Genomic DNA, 13,037 nt, shown 5'->3' with positions numbered 1-13,037 from the left:
CTTTCGTATGAAATTATCGTTCTTTTATTATGTGAATGATGATTCAATTTAGGGTGTATTTTTTATTATTTTTTTAGTGAATCAAAGGTGATGATAAATATTTTAATAGATTAATCATGTTATTCCACTTCATTCCAATAGTGAAGCAAATAAAGCATTATCCAAACAAGACACTGCTTACCCAAACAATGATTGGTATCAATTAACTATGCTGAAGAATAATTTTCAATAAGAACAATAAAATATTTTCCTTGCTTGGCCAATTACACATCACACACATACAAAGAATCCAGAGTGGCCCATACAATTTTTATTCTACGGTTAAGGAGGTCAAAGTGTTGCATGCATAAAATCAAGAAAACGACGTCGCCACTTAGGTTATGTGGGAAATCAATCGTTATAAAAAGGATTAGGTATCAACTTGTCAGGTAAGCAGCAATTGAAGAAAGAAGGGATTTAATTATGGCAGGCTAAAAAAACTAGAGTTTCTTTACATCTATGAAAAATTCTACAAGTTAGTACTCGTTACATGTGTAGGATTGCTCTATGAAAACCACAGAGATGTTGACTAAGATAAGATAAGTTAAACTTCTAATTTGACTCAAATTTCACTTTAGTCCCTACCATTTTAATTTAAATAATTTGATTCCTGCCTTTTAAGTCCGATTTCAATTCGATCCTTCCATTCAAATTAAACATTAAAACTTACAATATTGTAATACGTGTCAGTCTCCCAAGGAGTGCATGAAAAAATTAACAATTTTTTAGACAAAAGGACCAAATTAAAACTGAATTTTAAGTGTAAGAATCAAATTGAAATTTGAGTCAAACTACAAAGGTGAAAAATGTAATTCCCCCTTGAGATTTAAAACTCTCGATATATCCAAGTCAAACATTGCTAAGTACTCGTAAGACAATAATCAACCAAACTAATTTCACAAGAAGTAATGCAACAGTGAAATATGTTAAATACTTCTAGTTAACTAAATTAAAAATTCACTGCAGCAAATTATGTTTTACAGAAACATTAACTCGAGCAAAATAATTATATACTGTAAATAGGATTGAAGTCTCCCCAAAGCTGTTCTTTTGAAACATATAGCTGATAATCCCAAGACCTCAGATGCTTTGATTCATGCCACCTAACTTCTAAACTTCATTTTCATCTGCACTTAGAAGTTAGAATCTTACAAAAACTTTTATAGAAAAGCAAAAGCAGAGACATCTAATTTATGATACGAAACACATTTATAAACCAAATCATCTCCAAACAACTAGATTAGCTGGCTTATAAAAAAGTTCAAACCACAAAAAGGAAAAACTGTACGAATTCCTGCATGAACAATACTAATTAAAATCCCAAAGGTTCCAAATCCCAAACATGGGTAAGACGAACACAAAAGAGCAATTTATGAATCGTGTACCATGGGGCACATAATGGGAACATTCAGAAAAAGAAAAAGAAAAAGAAAAAGAAAAAGAGATAGGAGAAAAAAAGAAAAAAGAAAAAAGAGTTAAAAAAAATTAAAAATTGAGGTTTTATTTTTTTATTTTATCAAATTGTTCGATGATATCAAAATTTCTCGTAACTTGACGCCCCTCCAACTTCCGGCAGTCAAGACTCGAGACTGGACACTTAGTCTGACCAAATGATTAGTCCACTAAAATGCACCACATTTATGATTTAAGATAATAAACCCTACGTGTAACCAAATCTTTAAAAAAATTGTATGTGCTAGAATCCTTTTTTTAGATTCTCCAATCTACAAGTAAATTCTACAGCAAAATAAATGATGGGAAGCCAACCTAACAATAGAAAGTCCATTTACTAGTGATAAATAAATCAAATGCACCAATGTTCAAAATAAGGACATGAAACCTGAACGTCCCAAAGATAACCTAACAATGGAATTCCTTAAGCCTCTTTTGTGATAAATAATACAAATGCACCGATGTTCCACTATTTGGTTAGTTGTGTGCATTAGAGTAAGGATTGGTGCCGCATCATACCATCGGTGACAACCCCTAACACCCATGCGGGGTTGGTTTTCCCATAGTGTATTGGTCTAGTAAACCATAAATACGGGATTAGGGATTAGTCGCCTAGGTTAAAGACACAATTGTGTTCTAGTTAGACTCAATAGGGTCTGTCTAGGTGTAGACACCCCATTTTTGACCGTCCTCAAGACTTGGACGTCACCGTTTGAACACTCGGTGATTATCCATGTTCGTGTTCGTTTGGAGTTCCCGGAGGCCTCGGCTACGCGCCTTGCCTCAGGATCTCCGAACTTGACTGTTTAGTGTCTGGTTTCACACCAAACACTTGTGTTTTGCCTTTGAGAGGCAGGGTAGGGCTTGTAGACCATCCCCACCCACCACCGGCAGTGGCTAGAGGCCACCGGCTGGTTTTTGCTGCCTATATATTGCCGGCCGGCACTATTTGTTGCCGGTCAGCACTATTTAGTGCCGGTCGGCACTAATTTTGGCCAAGATGGCATTTTTGGCCGGCCGACTACTGTGCATCTGCTTTTGCAGATATTTTAAGACAGCTGTCTTGCTTTTTGCTCCCCTCCATACACGTGTATGGAGGGATCTCCCTCTTATGAAGCTTGTCTTGTAAGCTTTACAAGACAAGAAGTTACATAAAGGGAGGGGCTGGTCTCTTGGCTTAAGAGGTTAGAGACTTGAGATATTTTGAGAGCTTAGACAGCCATTGTTAGGGTTTGAGTTCTAGGGTTAGGGTTAGATACACATCTTATCTCTCTTTCCCTCTCTTTTGTGCTCTAGGTGTTTTGTGTCTTACTATTGCACATAAACACCTAGTGTTTCACCTTTGTCTAGCTATTGAGGTTCTAAGGGACTGATTTTAGTACTTTGGTGTTGGATTCAAGCCAAGGAAGGCCATTGGAGCATCATTGTTGAAGGAGGCTTCAAGGGTAAGAATCTCACCCCTTTATTCCCCATTTTTGCACCTTATTTCTACCTATCTTAAATTCGTTTTTGAGCTTGGTGTATAATACAAAAAAGTTCTTTTTTTAGACCCTCTTGATTGTTTATTAAGGGTGTTTTGTGATTTGAGGGTGTTTGACCCCTCTTAGGCCTTGAAAGGCCTTATTTTGTGTTATTTTGTGCTAGTTTCGGGACTTTGATGTTTGGGCCTCTTCACCACTGAAATCTTGAGGGATTTCAGTGGTGGAGATGGTGCCTTGAAGTCTCTAGAAGGAGAGGGCCACCCCCTCTCCTTGTTGTCCTTGAAAAGGGCATGTTTTGGCCTCTAAAGGGAGCCAATGTTTGAGTGTGTGTTGAGCATGTATAGACTATTTTTCATGCTTATATTTCCATAATATAACATGACTTTAAATTGGTTTTGGTACTCCATGCATGCTTAGCATAGTTGCCATGTAATGCCTTGTGATCCCTTAACATGTCTTAGGTTGTGTGCCTTTGTTTCTAGCATGTTTTAGGCTTACATTTGTGAAGATTTTGTGCTTATCTTGACATGTTTTAGGTCTATCCATAAGTGTTTGGGTTGATCTTGGCATGCTTAGTATAGTTCCTTTGCATTTTGGCTTGTTGGCCTTAAGTATGTGGGTGTGTAGCATGCCATTTTTGCATTGATTTGGTGTTTTGGAATCATCCACCATGTCATTTCAGTCCTATTTGCATGCCTATATGTTTACCTTGGATGCATCTTTAATGCCTCTTAAGCTTGTGTAGCAATGCTCCTTGTTTTGGTGATTATGCATGCTTTTGTTTTTGAGTCATTTGGATGCCATCTAAGTGATCCTTAGGCCTTGTATTAATGTCCTAAAACTCTGTTTTTGGTCAATAAGTTCATGCCATGTTTGGTCTTACTAAGTGTAATTCAATACTCCATTGGTTTGCTTTGAGCACTTTGGCCATTAGTTGCATGTTTGGCTTTATTTATTGCTTGGTTTGGCATCATGTTTTAGCATGATTTTAGGGCTCATGTTGCATGCTAATTGTCCATGAAATCCCTTGTCAAGTGCGCTTGAATGTTGCTTACTTAATGCTTGAGGTTTGGACCATAACATGTGTATGTGTGCATGTGTGTTTAGCCTCCATTTTTGGGCATTTTGGCTACTGTTTTGGGCCTTATTAGAGCTGCCCAAATCTTGTATAAGTCCATCTTTGCATCCATTTGCATGGCCCCATGATTGCTTGTATGCTTGCATAAGTTTGTTGCCATGCCATGTTGCATCCTTAGCGAGCATGCTTAGGTTGCATTGCATCAACATGCATTCCTTGCCCCTTGATTTGGTGATAGGGATTGGGACTTTGGTTTGATTTGGTTTGCATGCATTTGACATGAAAATTGCATACTTGACTCTTTGGGCCATCATGCATGGAAATGCGTGATTGGTGGTCCGAGAATCGAGACACATGCCCCTTTGAGTCACAAACATGATAAGGGACATGAATGGTGCATATATGCCTTGAATTGTGCTGCCATGCTTTGCCTTGCCCTCTGTTGCTGTCATTTGCAGATTCTGCAGGAACACTCTGCCGACCGGCAGTGTAAAGTGCCGACCGGCAATAATTTCTATGCCGACAGCTTTGTTTTGTGCCGGTGGCCATACCACACTGCCGGTGGCAATTCCATGCAGCCGGTGATGTCTCCCAGCATCCAAGGAAGCAGTCCTGAGGTTTTGGCAACCTCTAGAGGAGTGAAGGAAGGAAAACAGAGGCAGTTCACGCATGGCGGCGCATTTCCCGAGGCGATTTACTGCTTTCTTAGTTTAATTAAATTTGCTTAGTTGATTAGGCAATTTGTAATATTAATTAGCTTGCGTAGTTAATTAATTTGTAATATTTATTTGGTCCCTCCGAGTGAGGGCAAATCTGTAATAAGTGTGTGTGGGTGGTGTGTATGTCTTCCGATCCCCACTTCTTTCTTCCCTTTTATTTACCTGCTTATGATGGTAGATTAGGGCATCTTTAAAATTAGCATACCTTATGCTATGCATGCGTGCATCCATACATTTGTATTACATACATTAGGCTCGGTACATCACGCTAACTACATCTATACTTCAATTCACAAATTGAATATGTGGTAGTTGATTGCATTTCACATGCCATGTTTAGGGTTAGCCGAGCCTGCCTAGATTGCATTTTTGCATGTGATGCATTAGCCATTTTCAACATGAACTAGGACATGCATGTTTGCTGACTAGTTTACTGTTTTGGCACGGAGTACGATGTAAGTATTTATGCTTTAGCATCCCGCATGTGTGTGAGTGTTGCCATGACAGTATGCCTGCCATGCGGCTAAGTGCTTATATGAGATAAACTGTTTTGAATGCCTGTGGGTGAAGGTTGGATTGTTTGAGTTGGAAAAACTCGTTGAAATCCGTATTTTAGCCTACTTACGAGTAGCAAATTCCAAAACATTTTCCAAAACAAACGGATATGCAATGCTTATTTCCAAATTAGGCAATCTAGTCTATACTTGTTTGTTGCGCGCATAACATAGTAATTCTAGGCTAATAAATGGAATAAGAACACATAATGTTTTCAAAAACGGATATCATAGTTAGTAGAGGCCGGTCTTCGGACCGGGCGAAAGGGGGTGCTCATAGCTGACCTTCCCCGATCGTACCCAAGCTCCCGAGCCGAGACAACTCCGGTGATGACGGACATGTGGCCTTCGGCACCGAGTCAGGGTTTCCTAAATTTCCCCATTTAAAAAATATTTAGGTGGCGACTCTGTATCTGGCAAAGCAGTCCATGTTTGGCACTACTTTTTCAAAAAATCTGTTTCTCAAAATGATTTGCCAGATTTGGACTCTTTGGTTCAGATTAAGAACCGCAACAATAAAATCGCGAGTCCGAACTGTAGTAGCATAAGGCCCCCCTCCGCGGGCGCGTCTACACTAGGTTATCGAGATGTTTCATTGATTTTTGGGTGGTATTGATTTTACCTTGAATTTCATAATATTTGAGCAATTGATGCTTACAGTGGTGGTATGTGAATTTTAAGATAATTGTATAATATGGCGTCATCCTTATAACATTTAATATATTGGCTACTCATTTTCAATGTCTTGGATGATTATTTAGTGAGCTTTAATCTTTGCTCGTCCTTTACATTTACAGGTACTCCACCACTGTAAGCATAAAGTTGGGTGGCCATGCCATATATTCAAATCTTTTTCAGAGTTATACATGTATACCCATGCTTAATCGTATTTACCTTTTTTAAGTTGCCATTATTTTGGAGACTGGCGTGTAAACCTAACTAGTTTGCTTATAGACTTATAAGATGAGTTAGCTCACAAGCTTGTGTTATTTTAATGATATGTAATTAATATATTTGGGCTGTGAACACACTCATGGCCTTTTGAAGCATAACTAGAGAGATGTTACGTTCGTAATTTAACTCAAACTATTATCGATGCCTTAGCAATTTATTCCAAGTACTTGGCATATGCAATCAAACTCATCCAGATATTTGGAAATTGGAGAAAAGTACTCCTTTATTTAAATTTCTCCCAAATTTGTTCCTGTCATCTAAGTCATTATTGACAAACTAGCAATATCGACCTTGAGTTTCCTAGTCATGTCATCTTAGTCATTATTGGCATGCCAGAGCTAATTTTACCCATCCTGTGAAAGTGAAACCTCTTGTCCAACGTGGATCCAAGGCAGTTGAATATTGGTGAGAATGGATTTTGTTAGAATGGATTGATGTTAGGATGGATTTTGTTTTGGGGCTTCCATATACACAATGAGGTTATGATTCCATCTACGTGGTTATGGACAAATTTTCTAAAAGGCCCATTTCATTGCATCGAGAAGACAATAGATGCTATAAATGTGGCACAATTGTATTTTTGAGAAGTCTATTGCCTACATAGGCTACCACAATCCATTGTGTCAGACAAGGATAGCCGATTTCTCAATCATTTTTGGAGCTGTTTGTATAATACAAAGCTTGACTTTAGTAGTGCCTATCATCCTCAAAGTGACAGTCAAATGAGAGTTGTCAATTTGGGAAATTCATTGATGTGTTTGGTAGGGGATCATTTGAAATCATTGGACTAGAAATTGCACTTGTAACCCTTCAGAAAATCGAAGTTTTGATTTTAATCCCTTTTATGTTAACTATGGTTATCAACCACGAGCTCCATTGGACTTGGCACTTGTGCCAAACTGAAAGCGTATCAATGAAAAAGCAAAAAATCTTATTAGCAACCTATAGGAAGTCCACAAATTTTGTTTAGGTCGTTCTCACAAAAGACAAGTTTTCTGCCTGCAAGTACAACAAACTGGCAGCCAGAAAAATTGGGCCATTAGAGATTGTGAAAAGATCTCATTTGCACCACCGACGTGTTCCACATCAAACATCTCATTCCATTAGGAGTGTTCATAAAACTAAATCACTCGAGCAAACCGAGCCAATCCAACCGATCTGACATCATTTTGGACAGTTTCAATGGTTGAACAGTCGAGAATCAATTGAAATTATAAATTTAGTGCGGATTTCGATCGAATTATGAGCGTATTAATTGAAAAACTGTATTAATTGATCCAACTGAATATAATTATAATTAAATTAATAATGGTGCTTACATACGTTGCCTTTTAATGGTGGATTTTGTTTCCCAAGAACCTTAGTTGTACACACACAACATTATCATCAATGACTTCTGCAATCGATAGTTGGGCTATGGCCTTACCTAGTGTCAGAGACTTTAATTTTCACTCCAACTCTATCTCTTTTCACCTTCTTTTTCACCCGTTCATCTACCTTTTTGTCTCTATCACCCTGCCATCTATCCTACTTCCCTCCCTCTCTCTCTCTCTCTCTCTCTCTCTCTCTCTCTATCTCTTACAAAGACAAACTCTAGCAAAAAACTATGGGACTTGTCTCTCTCTTCCTTGGAACTTCAAGATAAATGCTCTCTCATCTCTCAATCATCTCTGCGTCTTTCTCTCTTCCCTCTCAATCTTCAGTCTTCCCCTCTGCGATGGTGGCAAATGTTGGTAGTTATCAATGGTGTGGCGGTGGTGGCGTTGAGTGATGGCGGTGGTGGTAGTGTCGATGAGCAATGGTCGTGGCATGGTGAGTTTCCCTTCTCTTTTTCCCTTTTTTTCCCATTTTCTTTCCTCCATTATCTTTATTTCAATCTGTTTGTATGTATATGAGTTTATGGTTTTGTTTTTTTTAAACTTTGAATCATATTTTTTCCATTTTTTTCCTCCAACCTCTTTCTATAACAGATTTGCGAAATCGACCAAACCGACCACCTAATCGATTGTCATGACTCGGTCAATTTCGAATAGTAGGTCGGTCGACAACGGATGAGGGTAAACCCCGACCTGTAAACACCCCTACATTCCATATTGGGGAGACAGTTGTGATGACAAGGCTACAAATTCAAGGGTGAATTCTTCCTACCTTGGAGATGATGACGTAGCGTGTGGCCATAAAATTTGTAGATCAAATGGATAGGCATGTGGCCAAACAAGGCAAAAGGCACCAGCAGGAATCAAACGGCACGTGCTCAAAATCGTGCAAAATTCGTTGAGTTGATGGAAAATATCATTTTGATCAAGATCCATAGCTGTCCCACGGAACTCAATAATTTTGGGAAAATTCCATCATTTAGGCCATCAATTTCGAGATTTAGCCATTTTTGGAAAGATTTGCAACTTCAATTAATCTTAGCGCACAAGTCAGAATTCGATTCCGTCGAATTTGTGATTATCGTAGTAGCCTAAATTACTAATTTTTTTGTTTTATTTCGATATTTCTATTTTTCGCAATTTTCATTGTATTTGCTTATTTTTGTTTTGCTCATTAAAAAATTGTTGATTCTGGTTGTTCCTAGTACATTAGGGTGGTTGTCAATATAAAAAATCATTGTAAGCCTTACGGGTGAATAGTTTAGAGAATTAATACAATTTTGAGTTTTTATTCTTTTTCCAACCTTAGGTATTCGTTTCAAATCAACCATTATTGAGCCTTTATTCTTTGTATTCCTTATGAATCAACGAGTTTAGAGAAGGATCTTATTTTTGGGTAATCATCTCTGAATCAACAGACCCTAAATTGTCACTATTACACATTCTTGATACATCACTTAGGTTGGGAGTAGAGCTCAAATACCTCGCTCATAAACGCTAGAGGACTTGTGAATTAGAGGCTAGAATACAAAAGGGTTGCCCGAGTAACTCATTACCACCCTTGAGTTGGAACACTAAAACCAGTTTGTAAGAGGGGCCTTAACCAAGACGCGACACCTTGATGGTCGTATCATATCTCTATGCCACTCTTGACACACCCAAAAAGGGATGTACCAAGCCTACCTATGTCCACGTATCCAAGTATGTTACATCCCCAAGGCCTACATCAAATGTTATAGAGTTGATCTAATTTCCCTCAAATTCGCCAAGCCTAAAAGATTGATCCATCTATCATCAGTTGAGTTGGCTCAACCTAGATTATCACCCAACATAAAGGAGGGTTCAAAATGCATGCGAGACACAACATAACTGCATCTCCTTGCTCTTCTGACATACAAGCTCTCCACCGCCACACCTCTTTACCAAGGCTACTGTTGGCTACCGTTGGCTCTCTCCTTTGCCACCTTTAGTCCATATTAGTGCCTGCCTACCATCTTCATAACTCCTCTACAACCATTACACAATGATCAACCATTGCTACCCCTAACGTTCCACGAAAGTACTTTCCTCATTACCACCCATTTATTTTAACATCCTCATTTATGCTACACTCAATTTTACAAATTTATTGTTTCATAGTTGCCTAACATTCAGTGCCATAAAGCATTGTAGGCCTCAAAGTTACCCTATAAGATTTTTTTTTTTCAAATTTGTTACTATCTAGCACATCTCCACTTGAGCCAACCTACTTTGGTACACTATAAGTTTCATCATTTTCAATCTTTCCACTTTCTGGTATCTCATGGTTTTCAATCTACAATATTTTACTATTTCTACTTGTGTTAGTAATAAGGTTACATTTCGATGCAAAAAGACTCGCAAGAAAACATACCCGAGGAATCAATGGACCGCGCTCTTCTATCTATAGCATGACGACTCAAGAAAACATTTTGAGCAATAACTAACAATAATCAGAAGTCACTAGCATCCGTATCATTTAAATTTCTAAAAATTTTGATATTCCAAGAAATGGAAGCCTCGCGGGAACTGGCAAGAAAAGTGACGGGAGTATTGTGGCTTGTGAGAGCAAGATAAACGGAAAAGGCACATAAACAAATGATCAAAGGAGTCCCCCACAATCCAAACATTCTCTCAAAGAGAGATTCTTTCGATTCCCTACCATGAGAGGAATGAAATTTTAAAAATATCAAATCCCTTATAAATGCACAATGCATTTCCATCGAGATCTAGAGTTGCCCCTAAAAACCACATAAGAATCCCAACCATTGTGTTGGATCCCATACTTGGTGGGTGTTTGGGAACTTCTAAAAACGCTACTTTTTGTCTTTTTAGTTGCTTTTTTAAAAAGTGTTTGGCTGTGGCTAAAATTATGAATTTTTTTGGTATTTGAAAAAGTGGGATCAAATGTCACATCAAAAATTTTTGGTGGGGTAAAAGACCATTTTACCCTTGATGTAGTAGAAAGAAGGTAATGTCACAGCAAAATGTTTTGGTCGAGTAAAAAGTAATTTTGGTGGTTGCTTTTTTAGAGGATGCCATACTCATTTTAGGGGTGTTTTTGATTTTTTTTGAATTTTTGGGTTTTTTTAGAAAAAGCTAGCTTATTTAAGACTTACCAAATGGGGCCTTACTAGTAATCACAGAATGCCATGAAGTATCTCATTTAATAAAAAAATCTTCATAACCATTACCCTAATAATGCCTTGTTCTTAGCAATAATATTCCCAATGGAGAAACCCTCTCCCTCTTGACACATTGCAATAATACTCTTAGCAATTAAAACTTGTTCTATAATTGTGCAATATCAAGGGTTATCAAGGGTTATATGTTCTCGAAACCACAGGATCAAATCCTTTCCTACTATCTTGTTTCAACATTAATCTCGACCAAACTCATATCAGTTTGCCTCACTGGTGCAAATCTTTTATGGCTAGACAAATCGATTGTACTGTTCATCTCTCTAACTTTACTTTCTTCAATTGTCTAGATTCTCCCTCACCAGCAAGTGCCACTTACTTGCAACAGGGACAATGAGAGAAAATGAGAAGGTCATAGGTGAAATTGATCGCTAAAATAAAATAATCAACGATAACTTCAGAAAAGTGATATAGAATCCATGACCTACTTCACTCTTCTTTGTTCTCTTTATATGCTCTAAAAAATCATTATTTGAGCTGACACCTCACCACCAAAGGAGACCTTGTAGAAGTGTATATGGACTTCTGACTATTAAGCCATTCTTTTTTTTTGAGTGGCTATCAACCCATTAATAACCCACAAAACACATGTTTCTCATACTTTGATTGCTCAACAAAATTCCATTTGAATTTGAAAGAATAACTTATAATTCAACAGAAAATAATTTAACAACAATTCAAATATTCTGCTCAAACATGACATCAGATCCTCCTTTATATGTTATGCCACACACACACCTCGCTTCGACATCCGTGCACACCCTTATAGAAGTCATGTGGCCTTTTTACTCCAGATGTGAGTAGTGTTCAATTCTTTTTTATTTTAAACATTTGACATTAGAGTGTAGATTACCAAAATGGCACCTCACTCTCATTTATACCTATTGTGTCAACTAAGCCCCTAACTACCAATTGTCTTAATTAAGCTCTTAAACTCTTTAATTTGGTTCAATGCACATTTCATTTAGTTCCATCTAATTTACTAATGGATTAGAGTCATATGAGCCTTTCACGAGATTGATTAACCTCAAATACTCTGACTCAACTCCAATTCAACCAGTGTGCCCCACCCACTCCTTCCTTTATTTTTATGATTCACCAACTGGTCATTGTTTTTGGCCACAAACACTAATGCCCCACCAAACCTAGCATTAGTGTTGTACCCTAAAAACCAATCCATAAGATGTGGATGATACAATTTTATAAAAAAATCTTATCATTTAATTAATAATAAAAGGCAAGTTTTATTGTCATATTTACTTTGTTTGTTATTGTTTATACCTGATAACCCATAGAATTAAAATTGAGAAGACGTGTTCTTAAGATTTAGAATATAATACTTCACTTCTCAATGCTTTATTCTTAACTGTTCCTAGTCATAGGATTATTAATTGGGCGTTAGCAACTCGATAAGACTAGCATGTGTTACGCTAGCACAATTGGAAAAGTAGCTAGTCTCAAGTCACTAGTGTGGAAAATAAGGCAGATATGCGATGTAATGCAAACATATGATGTGAGTGCTTGTTAGAGAACAAATTCACTTAATGTGATGACTGATGAATATCTATATGGAGTTTTAACTACCTACCAAAACAAATGTTCATTACTTACAATGGTGCATGTAATTCTAAACTTGAGACCATCATAGGTGTCTTATATATGCCTTATTAAGCTTTAATCGTACAATATGTTTGTATTCTAATTATACAATATGAAAATGTATTGATCGTGCTTAGTGAGATATGCATGGAAGCATGTGAATGTTCAGTAAGAGATCTATCACTCTCAAGTAAAGAGAGAGCATGTCCCATGTGACATTCTAGGATATTACTCAAGGAAGACCTTGGCTAGGGCAATGTGATATTTAGAAAGGAATTTTTAATTTCACTAACATGAGTAATATTAGTTATATTTAGCGCATACGATTTTGGGGTTTGATAGTTTTTCATAATCTATTGACTTAGTCAAGACATTGTATGATCGAATGATTAAAATGCACGGTATTTGTTAACTGAAGTGAAGGATTTACTTTGTATATTTATACTACTTTAATTTTACTTTTTTCTTCTTCAGTAAGAAATAAGAAAATATTGAAAAATTATTATTGAAATTATTCTAACAATTATAGTCTAATAATATGCAAAAATTATTAAAATTTCAATTTCA

Source organism: Camellia sinensis, chromosome 7 (genome assembly GCF_055761805.1).
Source record: "Camellia sinensis isolate YWXY chromosome 7, ASM5576180v1, whole genome shotgun sequence".
Taxonomy (NCBI): Eukaryota; Viridiplantae; Streptophyta; class Magnoliopsida; order Ericales; family Theaceae; genus Camellia; species Camellia sinensis.
The sequence above is the reverse complement of the archived record's forward strand: the minus strand, read 5'-3'. Positions refer to the sequence as shown.